At 37.4% G+C, this 16,359-nt stretch overlaps 1 protein-coding gene and 1 long non-coding RNA gene across 4 annotated transcripts in view; one reads left to right on the top strand and one right to left on the bottom strand.

Moving 5' to 3' along the window:
• Positions 1 to 16,359, bottom strand: part of LOC144663169 (betaine--homocysteine S-methyltransferase 1-like) — a 144,107-nt gene that overhangs the window by 100,409 nt on the left and 27,339 nt on the right. The gene's annotated exons all lie outside the window — the stretch shown is intronic.
• LOC144630219 (uncharacterized) lies at positions 854 to 13,013 on the top strand. Of its 3 annotated transcripts, XR_013566507.1 has the most exons (4): positions 854 to 1,009; positions 1,526 to 1,603; positions 5,165 to 5,246; positions 12,881 to 13,013. It is a non-coding gene; the product is annotated as an uncharacterized LOC144630219 (long non-coding RNA). The 3 variants fall into 3 exon arrangements; XR_013566500.1 differs by lacking the exon at positions 12,881 to 13,013 and having other exon boundaries at positions 5,165 to 5,374; XR_013566484.1 differs by lacking the exons at positions 5,165 to 5,246; positions 12,881 to 13,013 and adding an exon at positions 2,084 to 2,370.

Here is a 16,359-nt window from a genome sequence, read left to right as displayed (position 1 = left end):
CTCATTTCGTCACCGAAGCCTGAAAACCGAAGCGTTTAATTTGATAGAATATTCTGAATGAACCAAATGAGATGAGTTCAAAAAACTGTCTTTATATAATAGGGCATCCGTCTTGATGTACTACCAATTTCCCAGAAACTACATAACGGACGGACGGACGAGGCCGAAAGATAATGTAGTTAATGAGAAGTACACAGCTCAGAAAGACTATTTTTATTGTGAATAAGATTTTCGTGTTTAAATAAAGATTGATGATGATGATGATGATGATGATGATGATGATGATGATCACCATATATTATTAACAATGCTTTTCAGAAAAAAGTTAAATTACAGATTCAAATCAATTTCGTGACAAGGCCCTGGTTCCTAAACATGTTCTGGAGATGGGAAATATGGTAACAACGTAACATCATGTACAACTGTTCTCGCAAAATGTTCTCTTTTTACCTTCCTGTTGCGTCGCATAAGCAAACCTCTGGCTAAAGAGCTTTTGGTCTCCATTGGTCATTTAATAGTACGGTAACCGTTTAATCACTTGTTGTATATTATATCCTTTCTAGGTGTTACTACAAATGTTGGCGTTTGCTTTTCAAGCATGAAAACAGCTGATAAAACATTTTTCTTTCAGATAAATTGATAAAACATTTCAAAGGAACCGCAGATGGGAAAGATCAAATGGATAATCCATTCTTTTTTAGAAAGAAAATAATTTGTTCGCAAAATACTGTTGGTGGCTTTTAAATAAGACAACTAATAATGAATAAATGAAAACTTAACGATTTAATTAGCCAACAGCTGAACAAAGCTTGAACAGTTAACAGCACGTTTATTACGAAGCGAGGAAAATTAATGTCTCATCTAGTCATCTCCTCTCTTGAGAAGCGTCAATTGCAAGATGAAGAAAACTGCAGTAACGTCTTGTATTCTTCTGCTGTTTATTTGTTCGCTGTGGCTAGTGGATGGTATGGTTAAAGTGCCCTGGCCGAAAAGTGGAAACGAATATAAGGTAATTCAGCAGTAAAACAAATGAATGTTTTGCTAGCCAAGTTTTAGTTAAGAAGACCACCTTTGTTTGTTAAAGGTTTATGTCATATTTAACAACACACGAGCCGAGTTTACGAGCGAATAGTGAACGACGCCCACCGCGTTGACTATGGCTAATAAATTAAACTGAGGGTGAGAATTGAATATAACTGTTTAAGTAGACTTTTGCTTCAAAGGACTACAGTCGAACACCACATTTTAAGCGTTTTTTTAAGCAAAAATCCACGAATAATTTTCTCTTTTAAGGGCAACGCGCGTGCCATCGTGTTCCATCAGCGAAGATGGGAGAGTCAACCAGGTTCGCAAATTTCCAGTGGACGCTGAGTAGTGCCCCAATGCCCTCATATTTTCCATTCTCTGCCTTGACCTGCAATATCTCTTCCTGACTGAGCTCTTTCTTTCCAGTCCTGCAGATCCTGTGAGGAAGGAAGAGAATCACTCTCAGCCTATTTAACGGTTATGTAATCTTATTTTGCAGAGGCTTTATCGGCAAAGAAATTTTGAAGACATTTCAGCTGGAATTGACCCGATGAACAACGCCCAAAATATGCTGAAGGTAATGTATAAGATAAAGCACGCTGCTGGGAATCATGATACATCCCAATCTTTCTGTTACGTTGCAGCATTTTTTCCAACGAAATAACAACGAGCTTTTTGTGTTTCTTTTATTGAATGGATCAATGTTTTCATCCTTTAATTGTTGCTAAGACTTGGAATGATGAAGTCGCTCCTATAGCATTTTTAGACTCTTTCCGAACGCTAAAATTCAATTTAATTTCTATTATAATAGGATGTTTTACAATATATGATATGCATTAAATGGGATCTTGCTTTGTAAGCTGACTCACAAGAAGAAGAAAAAAGCTTTAAACATTAATGAGAAACGTTGAAAATCGAAGTTTTTGTACAAAATTAAAGGAACAATGAGCAGTTTTGTAAAGCTTAGATCAAACTTGTTTAAACAACCCAAATTTAACAAATATAATAACAAATATAATAACTGTTTTAAGTCTGTTGTTTTTCTTTTACTATTTAGCGTGACCAGGAGTTCAGAAGGAGCATTTGTTTATCTGCCCGTGAGCTAGACTGCGAGAGAGAACTGCAAGATCAGTGAAGACCTGTCACAAATGATGCTCAAATAACACAAAAGAGGACACTACATCAGTAAATTATTTAAATATTATCGAAGCATAAGTGTTGTTAAATAAAATGCAAATAAAAGATGAATAACAAGAAGCTCTTAGAGCTTTAAACTGCGCTGGTCATGTGACCACCCTAGGGGAGCCATGTGGGGGAATAAAAATACACCCCTCCCCAATCCCCATTACCCGTGTGAAACAATGTTGTGACTGACAAACAAAATGGTAAGAAAACACCTTGTGTGACATTTCATGGTTGACTTGTTCCATCTGCAATCAATTATTTTTCTTATATGCTAATGCTGGCTAAATTTAATTCCCACGATCCTGATCCGTGAAGCCAAAAAATCTGTTAAATCAGCATCCAGTGTTGTATCAAATTTCTGTTTAAACATTGAATTACTCGCTCCAAAAATAGAATATTGAAGCAAATAATTAAATCAAATTTGAGAAGAACGCTAGAGCTGGTTTTAGCTGAATGGGAATTCTCCGGGGAATTAATTTACCAATGACATAAACCTTACAAGTCAGGGCATGTTTGTCTCGGTGGATTTTCTTCACACTTCTGAAATCCTCTTGATGACACAGCTTGAAAAATAGATAACTCTAAAAAATCGAACATTTCACACTTAACATGCTAGGTTAAGTTCAAAGGATTTGTTAAGTTTCCTTTGTAGCCGATTTATAGCTTTTAAGACATTGCGTGATTCTCGCCGATCGTCAGCAATGCCTGGTGAAAGTGAAACTTGCAACACCAGCACATTCCACGACACAAACGTAATGGTGTTTAAATAAATGTAAATTCGCGCAAAATTTGAAAACAAACTGTTTCTTTGCTGAAAACTAGTAAATGACCATTGATATGCGAGAAAATGCCAAACAAAAATACAATTATAAAAGATCTCGCAAAATTTAATTTTTGGGCGTGGTGACAGCACACTGCTATTTGTACCACCATGATAAAAACAACTTTACCATCCTAAAAAATTAGTATTATTGTGGTTGTAATCGATATTTTCCGAGGTAGATCTACCTTGACTTCATCAAATTGCATACAGTGTAATTCGATACCATCTGTGCCCCAGATAGGCGCCTTACCAGTCAAGGCAAAGAGATAACGGACGAGGCAGAAAGATAATGTAGTTAATGAGAAGTACAGAGCTTAAGAACAACATTTTTATCGTGAATAAGATTTTTGTATTTAAATAAAGAGTGATGATGATGATGATGATGATGATGATGATGATGTGATGATGATGATGATGATGATGATGATGATGATGATGATGATGATGATGATGATGATGATGATGATGATCACTATATAATATTAACAATACTTTTCAGAAAAAAATTAAAGTACAGATTCAAATCAATTTCGTGACAGGGCCCTGGCTCTTAAACATGTTCTGGAGATGAGAAATATGATTAGAACATAAACAACCGCTCTCGCAGAAATTTCCTTTGTTCCTTCTTGTTGCGTCGCATAAGCAAACCACGGCCAAAAGAGCTTTTGGTCTCCATTGGTATTTTATTAATTGCGTCATTTAATAATATGGACAATGTTTAATCACTTGTTGTATATTATATCGTTTCTAGGTGCTACTTCATCTGTTGGCGTTTGCTCTTCAAGCATGAAAACAGCTGATGAAACATTTTGTTTTTCTGAGATAAATTGATAAAACATATCAAATAAACCGCAGATAGAAAAGATCAAATAGATAATCCATTCTTTCTTTAGAAAGAAAATAATTTGTTCGCAAAATATTGCTTGTGTTTTTAAATAAGACAACTAACATTGAATAAATGAAAACTTTAACAAATTAATTAACAAACAGCTGAACACGGCTTGAACAGTTAACTGCACGTTTATAACTAAGCGAGGAAAATGTCTCATCCATTCATCTCCTCTCGTGAGAAGCGCCAATTGCAAGATGAAGAAAACTGCAGTTCTCCTATTGTTTTTTTGTTCGCTGTTGCTAGTAGACGGAATGGTTTACATACCTCCAGGATATAAGGTAATTCAGTAGTGAAACAGTGTTTTGTTTCCCAAGAATACCACCTCAGTCTGTTAAAGGTTTTTGTCATATTTATTAGACCACGCCGGAGCCGAGTTTTCTATGAGCGAATAGTCAAGTGAACGAAGCGCAGCTTTGTTGACTATCGCTCATAGAAAACGAGGGCGAGTAGTAATTGTTTTAGTAGAAACTCTTAAAGGACTGCAGTCGAAAACCAAGATTTAGGCGATTTTAGGCAAATTAAACGCAGGCCCTTACTATTTTCTACTCTCTGCTTTTGATATTAGCAGAACCTGAACTTTATTCTTTCCAGTCCTGCAGATCCTGTGAGGAGGGAAGAGAAGTACTCTCAGCTTATTTAACGGTTATGTTATCTTATTTTGCAGAGGCTTTATCGGCAAAGAAATTTTGAAGACGATTTCAGCTGGAATTTTCCCGAGAAACAACGGCAAAAATATGTTGCAGGTAATGTATAAATAAAGCACTCGACTGGGAAACATGATCCATCCCAATCTTTCTCTCACGTTGTAGCAGTTTTTTTCAACGACATAACAACAAGCCTTTTGTGTTTCTTTAATCGAATGGATCAATTTTTTCATCCTTTTATTGTTGCTAAGACTTGGAACGGTAAAGTCGCTCCTGATGCCATTTTTAAACTCTTTCCGAACGCTTAAATTCATTTTTCTATAATAATGTTTTACACTATATATGCTATGCATTACATGGGATCTTGCTTTGTTAGCTGACTCACAAGAAGAAGAAACACTTCAAACATTAACGAGGAACTTTGAAAATCAAAGTTTTTGAGCAAAATTAAATGCAACGATGAGCAATTTTGTAAAGCTTAGCTCAATCTAGTTTAAACAACCCAAATTTTAATTTGTGTTTAATTTTTGAATGACAAATATAATTTCGATGTGTCAGTTGTTTTAAGTCTGTTGTTTTTCTTTTACTATTTAGCGTGACCAGGAGTTCAGAAGGAGCATTTGTTTATCTGCCCGTGAGCTGGACTGCGAGAGAGAACTGCAAGATCAGTGAAGACCTGACACAAATGATGCTCAAATTACACAAAAGAGGACACTACATCAGTAAATTATTTAAATATTATCGAGGCATAAGTGTTGTTAAACAAAATGCAAATAAAAGATGAATAAGAAGAAGCTCTTAGAGCTTAAAACTGCCTTGGTCACGTGACACACCCTAGGGAAGCCATGTGGGGGGAATTAAAAATACACCCCTCCCCAATCCCCATTACCCGTGTGAAACAATGTTGTGACTGACAAACAAAATGGTAAGAAAACACCTTGTGTGACATTTCATGGTTGACTTGTTCCATCTGCAATCAATTATTTTTCTTATATGCTAATGCTGGCTAAATTTAATTCCCACGATCCTGATCCGTGAAGCCAAAAAATCTGTTAAATCAGCATCCAGTGTTGTATCAAATTTCTGTTTAAACATTGAATTACTCGCTCCAAAAATAGAATATTGAAGCAAATAATTAAATCAAATTTGAGAAGAACGCTAGAGCTGGTTTTAGCTGAATGGGAATTCTCCGGGGAATTAATTTACCAATGACATAAACCTTACAAGTCAGGGCATGTTTGTCTCGGTGGATTTTCTTCACACTTCTGAAATCCTCTTGATGACACAGCTTGAAAAATAGATAACTCTAAAAAATCGAACATTTCACACTTAACATGCTAGGTTAAGTTCAAAGGATTTGTTAAGTTTCCTTTGTAGCCGATTTATAGCTTTTAAAACATTGCGTGATTCTCGCCGATCGTCAGCAATGCCTGGTGAAAGTGAAACTTGCAACACCAGCACATTCCACGACACAAACGTAATGGTGTTTAAATAAATGTAAATTCGCGCAAAATTTGAAAACAAACTGTTTCTTTGCTGAAAACTAGTAAATGACCATTGATATGCGAGAAAATGCCAAACAAAAATACAATTATAAAAGATCTCGCAAAATTTAATTTTTGGGCGTGGTGACAGCACACTGCTATTTGTACCACCATGATAAAAACAACTTTACCATCCTAAAAAATTAGTATTATTGTGGTTGTAATCGATATTTTCCGAGGTAGATCTACCTTGACTTCATCAAATTGCATACAGTGTAATTCGATACCATCTGTGCCCCAGATAGGCGCCTTACCAGTCAAGGCAAAGAGATAACGGACGCCCTGGCTCTTAAGTGTAATACTCCATAATTTTCGAGCTTTTTTAAAAGTTCGCGGACACCGTACCTCACCGATTTCGCTGAAATTTGGCATGCAGTCTTGTTTTAGGGTCCTAACTACCAAATGGATATTAAAAAAGTTCAATTCTTTTTATTTTGGAAAATATCGAGAACGCCGATTTGAAGCGTCCGTGACGGCCCGCCAACATGGCGGATCGAAGGTGTTCTTGTTACTTCGACACTGAACCTGCCGTCACAGTTTCTCGATCATACTTGGTACAGTTATAAAGAACTATCTTTTTTCTTTCAATATATCAAAATAGATTCGGCAAATGTTGAGTTTGAATGATCAACGGCCAAGAGGTTCGAAGGTATGTTAACGATGTTTTGAACAGCCTCAAATTTACTACAAAATGAAAGGCTTATAACTCCACTGTTATCTCGATATAGAACTAGCCATTTACCATGAACAAAGCTTGTTCATTGGTGAATTGATTCCATTAATAAAAAAATTGGGGAAATGTAACAGTCTAGAATTAAAAAATATAGAACCTCTAGTAAATTGGCCATTTCAGCGCCATTTCAGCGGATCAGCTCATTTAACAGCAAATAATCGGGAGAAACATGAAAGGGTTACAGTCGTTTATAATAAGCAGTTTTCATGTATTCTTTGCTTATCTTAAACAAATACATGATCTTTGCCAAAGATATGGCGATTTTTGAGCGTACGATCGTTTTTCCAAATTTTTATATCGGCAACTTTGTTGTCGAGATTATACGCTGTTGTTATTCAATATTCGTTTCACAAGAACTTCTGTTGCTCGCATTTTCCAAATTACTGTTTAAGAAATTGCCCATTCCGTAACAGAGTCATTCTTAATTTTTCTTTAAAAATTACCAGGAAAGCAAGAATGTCATAGAACGGTTTTATACTAGTGAAAATACCTGTCAGACATAACTTCAACTGTTCGTGTTATCTGGCTGTTTTCACAAATATGCAAATTAAGGAATTCTTAAAGTGCCTATCTTTAACTATTTCACGCTTAAAGATTCCTCTAAATCTTTTCGCCTACCTTTTGGCCAAACGAAGTTTTGTGTCTCCAGGCAGAATGCTCGTTATCAGCAATGAAAGTCGAAGAGATACAGAAGCTCGAGTAAAATTCAAACTGCTGTGAAATAAACATCGTTTGAGCTTGACGTGTATTTATAGATTGCGCTCCGTTAATTACGTTTATTCATTTGGCGATCAGATAAAAATCAATGAATGATCAGAGTTATTAAAGTCCATTTCTAAGCACGAGAGACACGGAAGTTTGTTTCAGAAGCATTTATGCATAGAAATACCGGTTTATTATTGACTGAAACGGTTAAAAAATACTCGGCTTCTAGCGGTAAATCTGCATTTATAATAGCTGGGAGTTTGGGGTGTTTTTTGGTGTTGTTTTTTTTGAGGGGGCTGGGGGGGGGGGGGGGGTTGGAAGTGGTGCCTCCGTATCCTCTTTTGTTCTTTTACACAGTGGCCTGAATTTGGAACAAAAGAGCTCATCTGTTAATAAGCATAATGCGAGCTGATTTTGAAATAAACATGACTTTACGTTTGTGTCATCAGTAATTATAGCGTTCGAAGAAGGCGTGGCTGAGTCGCGGCAAGAACAGCGCAATAACAGTTTCCTCATTGAATTGAAATGTATGTCGAATCAATTGTTATTAGGACAAGTTAAAAGAAACAAATGTTTTTCGTCCAGATTTTTACAAAAAGAGAGCAGGTGAGTACTTGGCTGTTTTTGTTATCTCGGACTTTTTTATTACAGTCGAACCTCTCCATCTGGACACCTCTTATACGGCCGTCTCTATTACGGACAACCTCCGATGCCCCGACAAAATTCTCATATATTTTCTTTAAAAAAATCTCCATAATACGGAACCTCTCTTATTCGGACAATGGACACTAAATCTCGGCCTCAAGGACCAAATTCATATAACTTAACCTCTTTATTACGGACACTTCGGTGATCAGGTGATGACATTTTGTTTTCGTAATGGAATTTCTGTTTATGATTCCAAAATCAACAACATAACGCTTTATTCATCTTAGACCATTTCGGATTTTTGTTAAGTGTTATTTTTTTTTACCTGCAGCATTACGTTGCAGAACATTTCGAGTAACTAAATACTTTCAGCTGTCAATAAAGTCAAATGGACGTCATAGTGGTGATCTCTATAATACAAACACCTCTCTTATACGGACACTTTGCTCTGTCCCTTCTGTGTCCATGTTAGAGAGGTTCAACTATATTTCCAATTGAATGCTTACTTTACAATTTATCACCCTCCCCTAGGGATAAGTTGAAGTCATCGGTCAAATATAAATTAATGAAACGTAAGTTGTTGATAAAACAATAACCCATTCCCCCAGTTCGGGAAATGGGTTATCAATTACTCTTCGTCATGCCATGCCACCCCTTAATGTGGGAGCGCCCCGCCTCAATTCACGATAAAAAACTTATGGCCGCCCGGTCCATTTATGTAGTTCTCCGCCAGGTCTCTCAATAGGCAGGTTACGAGCCTAGTGGCCCATCAGGCCGGAGCTTATACCGGTTTCCGCAACGTGAAGCGACTACGAGTATTTTTTACTCCACCCGGATGGGATGCTATTCCATCGCAGGGTTACCTCCCTTCCCGAAGAGCTAAAGATTGACTGGTAATCATTTTTACACCTGGGTGAAGAAAGGGACTCTGGGAGTCGAGAGGCTTTCCAAAGAACTTAACGCATTGTCCCCCAAAAGCTCTATCCAGGACTGTTTGGTCCAGAGTCCAGCGCAGTGACCATTATTAGGCCATCACGCTTCCCAACCGTGTAAGAAAGTGCAAAAATCTGCTTGTATAAGCCCTGGGGTTGTACAATTTGGTACGAAATGTGGGCTTTTAAATGTGGTAGGTCTTATATCCGTGGGTGGGGTGCGGGGGGTGCGGTGGCTTAAAGCGAAATTAAAAAACTTCTTGTTTTCTGAAATACGTTTTTATAAACTGATTTGAATTACATTAATGAATTAAAGGGGCAGTGTCACCAAGATTTAATAAAATTTAAAACTGTCAAGACGGTGTTGGTATGAATTGCAGTAAATCCACTCATAGAGGTATGGCTTTATAAAACGTACTTTAAAAATCCTGATTTTTTTTAAACGTGGTTTGGGTACAACCTGGTACGAAAAAAGTGGCCTTAAACTTTGACAGTTGACTTGGAAGAAATATATGGGCCTTGAATTGGGAGGGCTTATGAGAGAAAAGGATTATAAGGGGAATTTTACAGAATCTGCTCAACAGCGTAATCTCGAGCAGCTTTCATTTATCTGGCCACTGTCTTTTTCTCTCTGCAGGTTTTAGTAAGGCCAGACCGCTATGAGTGGATTTACAATTCATATTAACACCTTTTTGAGATTTTTAAATCCCGGTTCGAGCTTTGGGGGGATATTGCGTTGAGTTCCTCGGAAAGCCTCTGTACTCTCATAGTCCCTTTCTTCACCTAGGTCGGGGATAAGGACATACGTGATGTAACTCATGACGCATCACGAGAGGTGTCCTTATGGAGAGGTTCGACTTTAATAAAAAAAAAAAGTCCGAGATAACAAAAACAGCCAAGTTCTCACCTGCTCTCTTTTTGTAAAAATCTGGACGAAAAACATTTGTATCTTTTAACTTGCCCTAAAAAGAATTGATTCGAAATTCATTTCAATTCAATGAGGAAAATGTGTTAGCTTCACTGTTATTACGTTGTTCTTGCCGCGAGTAAGCCACGCCTTCTTCGAACGCTATAATTACTGATGACACAAACGTAAAGTCATGTTTATTTCAAAATCAGCTCGCATTATGCTTATTAACAGATGAGCTCTTTTGTTCAACATTCAGACCACTGTGTCAGAGACCTAAAGAGGATACGGAGGCACCACTTCCACCCCCCCCCCCCTCCCCCCCGCCTTCCTACAACAACACCAAAAAAAACACCCCAAACTCCCAGCTATTATAAATGCAGATTTACCGCTAGAAGCCGAGTATTTTTTAACCGCGTCAGTCAATAATAAACCGGTATTTCTATGCATAAATGCTTCTGAAACAAATACCCGTGTCTCTCGTGCTTAGAAATGGACTTTTTAAACTCTGATCATTCATTGATTTTTATCTTGATCGCCAAATGAATAAACTTAATTAACGGAGCGCAATCTATAAATACACGTCAAGCTCAAACGATGTTCATTTCACAGCAGTTTGAATTTTACTCGAGCTTCTGTATCTCTTCGACTTTCATTGCTGATAACGAGCATTCTGCCTGGAGACACAAAACTTCGTTTGGCCAAAAGGTAGGCGAAAAGATTTAGAGGAATCTTTAAGCGTGAAATAGTTAAAGATAGGCACTTTAAGAATTCCTTAATTTGCATATTTGTGAAAACAGCCAGATAACACGAACAGTTGAAGTTATGTCTGACAGGTATTTTCACTAGTATAAAACCGTTCTATTACATTCTTGCTTTCCTGGTAATTTTTAAAGAAAAATTAAGAATGACTCTGTTACGGAATGGGCAATTTCTTAAACAGTGATTTGGAAAATGCGAGCAACAGAAGTTCTTGTGAAACGAATATTGAATAACAACAGCGTATAATCTCGACAACAAAGTTGCCGATATAAAAATTTGGAAAAACGATCGTACGCTCAAAAATCGCCATATCTTTGGCAAAGATCATGTATTTGTTTAAAATAAGCAAAGAAGACATGAAAACTGCTTATTATAAACGACTGTAACCCTTTCATGTTTCTCCCTATTATTTGCTGTTAAATAAGCTGATCCGCTGAAATGGCCAATTTACTAGAGGTTCCATAATTTTTTATTCTTAACGGTTACATTTCCCCAATTTTCTTATTAATGGAATCAATTCACCAATGAACAAGCTTTGTTCATGGTAAATGGCTAGTTCTAATTCGAGATAACAGTGGAGTTATAAGCCTTTCATTTTGTAGTAAATTTGAGGCTGTTCAAAACATCGTTAACATACCTTCGAACTTCTTGGCCGTTGATCATTCAAACTCAACATTTGCCGAATCTATTTTGATATATTGAAAGAGAGAAAGATAGTTCTTTATAACTATACCAAGTATAATTGAAAATATTGGTTTCCCTCAAAAAAAGTTGCAAAATTACCTTAATATACCAATATGATCGAGAAACTGTGACGGCAGGTTCAGTGTCGAAGTAACAAGAACACCTTCGATCCGCCATGTTGGCGGGCCGTCACGGACGCTTCAAATCGGCCTTCTCGATATTTTCCAAAATAAAAAGAATTGAACTTTTTTAATATCCATTTAGTAGTTAGGACCCTAAAACAAGACTGCATGCCAAATTTCAGCGAAATCGGTGAGGTACGGTGGCCGGCCAAAGTTCGAATCTTACAGACTATGACAATTAAACATGTTCTGGAGATCAGAAATATGATAAGAACATAAACAACCGCTCTCGCAGAAATTTCCTTTGTTCCTTCTTGTTGCGTCGCATAAGCAAACCACGGCCAAAAGAGCTTTTGGTCTCCATTGGTATTTTATTAATTGCGTCATTTAATAATATGGACAGTGTTTAATCACTTGTTGTATATTATATCGTTTTAGGTGCTACTTCATCTGTTGGCGTTTGCTCTTCAAGCATGAAAACAGTTGATGAAACATTTTGTTTTTCTGAGATAAATTGATAAAACATATCAAAGAAACCGCAGATAGAAAAGATCAAATAGATAATCCATTCTTTCTTTAGAAAGAAAATAATTTGTTCGCAAAATATTGCTTGTGTTTTTAAATAAGACAACTAATATTGAATAAAGGAAAACTTTAACAAATTAATTAACAAACAGCTGAACACGGCTTGAACGGTTTACTGCACGTTTATAAGTAAGCGAGGAAATGTCTCATCCATCAATCGTCTCTCCTGAGAAGCGTCAATTGCAAGATGAAGAAAACTGCAGTAACGTCTTGTATTCTTCTGCTGTTTATTTGTTCGCTGTTGCTAGTGAATGGTATGGTTTCCACGCCGAATAGAAATGGAAAGGTAATTTAGTAGTGAAACAGTGTTTCGCTAGCCAAGTTCCCGGGCCAAGTTTTAGTCAAGAAGACCACCTTAGTTTGTTGAAGGTTTATGTCATATTTAACTTCACACGAGCCAAGTTTACGAGCGAATAGTGAACGACGCCCACCGCGTTGACTATGGCTAATTAAAAACTGAGGGCGAGAACTGAATATAACTGTTTTAGTAGACTTTTGCTTCAAAGACTACATACGAAAACCACAATTAGGCGTTTTTTTAATTAAGTAAAAATTCACGAATAATTTTCTAATTTAAGGGCAACGCGCGTGCCATCGTGTTCCATCAGCGAAGATGGGAGAATCAACCAGGTTCGCAAATTTCCAGTGGACGCTGAGTAGTGCCCCAGTGCCCTCATATTTTCCATACCTGTCACAAATGATGCTCAAATAACAACACAAGAAGATACTACATAAGTAAATTATTTAAATATCATTGAGGCATCAGTTCTGTTAAACAAAATGCAAATAATAAATAAATGAAATCACTCTCATACAGAAAATTGTTTGTTTTCTCATTTCGTCATAGAATCCTGAAGGCCGAAGCGTTTGATAGAAAATTTTGATTGAACCGAATGACAGCAAATAAAATTGTTATACTCCCCCTCCCCCCCCCCCCCCTCCCGCCCCTTAAACGAGTCTCCCATAGCTCAGTGGTCAGTAGTTAGAGCATCTAACCAGTATCTGGAAGATAGTGGGTTTGACTCCCTTTGGGGGACTCAGAAATTTGATTCTCTGAGTTTTTAAACTTGTTATAAATGACAAATATACCTACTAAATGAATCAACCTTTATTCATATCTAACCTGAAACCAACACTGCCATTACCTATAAGTGCGCACTCTGTTTTTAAAATTTTAAAAATAAGAACATCTTAAGTACATTTTAGGCTCAAATCTTCGAAAAAATAAGAACATTCAGCCTCGGTCGGAAATTAGACGTTCTTACACGCAAATTAAATAAACAAAATTATGTAGATATGTTATCTGCCGGCTGGGAGGTCTGTATAGGGAAAATTGTGCCCTTGGTCTTGAGTACAGCCCGTTCTTTGAGACCGAGGTTACAGTTTTTCCCTATACGGACCGACCTTTGCCGGCAAATAACATTTTTGTTTTTTCCTTTCTTTAATTTGTTTGGTAAAGGAACCTAGAAGGACAGAGTCGCAAAGTCCTTTGTACAGTTTCTTCCAGTGAAAGCATGAAAACTTGATACGGTTCATGATCAAGATTACTTTGAAATAACTTAATATAAATTTCGTTACAGAGAAGAACACCTCAACTTTACTGAAAAGAAAGCACCGCGAGCAACTTACAACGTGTTCATTAAACGTTCGAAAACGTGAAATACGGCAGTATTCCCAATTACAAAATATACGGATTAAGAGAAGGCTAAATTGTCAAGAAACAGATAAGTGGAACGGTGACTTGGATAAGATGAAATAAATGAAGAAGCGTTCTGAAGTGAATTTACTCAGAAAATAATATTTCTGAGGCCCCCAGCGGGAGTCGAACCCATGACCTTCAAGATACCGTTTAGACGCTCTAACCACTGAGCTATAAGAGACTCGTGGTGAGCGAGGTCGCTCACCACGAGTCTCCCATAGCCCCCAGTGGTTAGATAGTCCATGAAACCGGTATCTGAAAGGTCATGGGTTCGACTCCCGTTGGGGTATTTTCTAAGTAAATTGACTCGAGAACGCTTCCTCATTTATTTTAAAAAAAACTACCGTTGGCCAAAACTTTAGGGTCCGCCGTGGCTTTTCTTAGCGCGTTGTTATGCCGTTCTAAGAGGTGGTTGGTGCAGACCTGAGCAATCATAAGCTAAATCACTTGCTGCGGGTGGCAGAATACAGTGGAACCCCGCCTTTTTTTCCTGCGAAACGCCCATACATTTTCTTATAATAAAACCGCGTTAATGCGGCAATCCCGTTAATACGGTCAAAGGCCACACTATGTCCCAACCTGCAGAATGCAAATATTGAATGCTCTTCATGTAATTTTCATTCTTAATTGTCTTATTGTATTTAATGTTGTACATAGTTTTATCTCAATCAATCTATTTTTAAAGTTTATACCATTGTTATATTTCCGTTATTGTTATATTTTTTGTGAGGGCCACAAGTTTATCAGTTTGATTACTGTCAGGTGTCACCCTCGTTAAATCAAGTCCTACTTACTTACTTACTTACTTACTTACAGAATCCTTTATAATTTTACTCCATTAATACGGCCACTCGAATACCTATTAATTATTGAGCAAATAAAACAAATACAGTTCTAGAGAAAAAATATTGAATGCTCTTTGAATAAATTTGCCAAAAAGCTTGTCAAGATCTGCAGCAGGTAAGCTTTTTTCGCTTTGAATTTAATTTACAAATTTTCTTTACATGTGGTTCTTCAGGGACTTTTTCGGTTTCTAAAAGTTCTCAAAAATCGAGTTTAAAGCTTTGCTGACCCTGTTCGCTTCGCTTTTGTTTCTTGAAATTTTCGTCCGAGTGTAGGTTTTTTGTAGGCTTCGTTTCCAAGACATTTTAAAACAAGCTTATGGCATCAGGAGAACTCACAAATTTCACGAGCCGTACTGTAGAATACGGTCCGCAAAATTGACCAGTCACAGCGCGCGTACAATCTGAGAGCTATAATAATGCATATGGCAGCTTTGCAAAAGTTGCAAACTGTAAAGGTCGGCACACACTAGGAAACTAGTCGCAGGGACTTGCTTCGGTGACCAGTACCCTAATATGTACCCGTATTTTGCATCGAAATTCTAGTCGCAGGGACCACATTTTTGGTCCCTACGACTAGTCCCACGAATTAAGCTGGTTTGATTTCTGGGACTAGTCGCAGGGACCAATAGTCCCACAAATTGGTCAATTTTTTTTCCAGTACACACTAAGGGATAAGTCCCTGCGACAAGTCCCTGCGACTTGTCCCCTAGTGTGTGCTGACCTTAATTCTCCCTCGCACCTGCTTTCCAATTTTTTTTTCAAAACAGCTATTTGATTAAGTTGCTTGCTATTACGCCAATAACAAACAATAATTACAAAAAGTCTGGTATTTACTTAGCTATGACTGGATGAACCGACTGTTGCAAATGACTTGATTGTGAACCTGATTGCAATCCAATTTGTCTTGTTTATTCGAAAACAGAAGCGGACACGAAGTTATTGCTGGAGCACACGATTTGATAGTGCGTTTAGAAAGTTAAAAATAAACAGAACTGCCTACCTGAAAGCAACAAATCACTGAAGTGAGGATGATTTTCTCTGAGCATGCACGCCACTATCATAAACACAGGCACAAGCATAAAGCCTGGTTTTCACTAGCGACGCAAGGACAAGCACAAGCGCAAGGATAACAGGTCTTATTTCGCCATGAAAACAGCTTCAACGCGAGCAAAAGCACAAGCGCATTGCATTTTAATACTTGTGCTAGTGCTTGCCGCAAGCACTAGCACAAGGGTCAAAATTTGTCCTTTTTGCCTGATTGCGCTTGTGCTTGCGTCGCTAGTGAAAACCAGGCTTTATGCTTACGCTTATTCCTGGTGGGGAAAGCACAAGACGATATGCTTGTGCTTGCAATTGTTCTTATTCTTGTATTTTTGCCCAGTAAATCTGCCTTAACTGATTCATTTAAGTGTGCGTTATTGGAATGGAACGTCGCCGGAGAAAACATATCATAATTCTCACAATATCAGTTTCTACATGCTTTATTGAGGTAATTTTTCCGCCAAAATTGAAAGCCCTCGCGTGGGAACCGCCTTTGGGACTTTAAAACGCAGTTGCAAAATTTTAAACAACTTTCCAAATTCGAAACTCGGATTCACGTAGGAAACAAAAACAAACTTACTT

The sequence above is a fragment of the Oculina patagonica genome, chromosome 1 (assembly GCF_052425735.1).
Source record: "Oculina patagonica isolate OP01 chromosome 1, crgOcupat, whole genome shotgun sequence".
In the NCBI taxonomy this organism is placed as follows: domain Eukaryota; kingdom Metazoa; phylum Cnidaria; class Anthozoa; order Scleractinia; family Oculinidae; genus Oculina; species Oculina patagonica.
The sequence above is the reverse complement of the archived record's forward strand: the minus strand, read 5'-3'. Positions and strand labels throughout refer to the sequence as shown.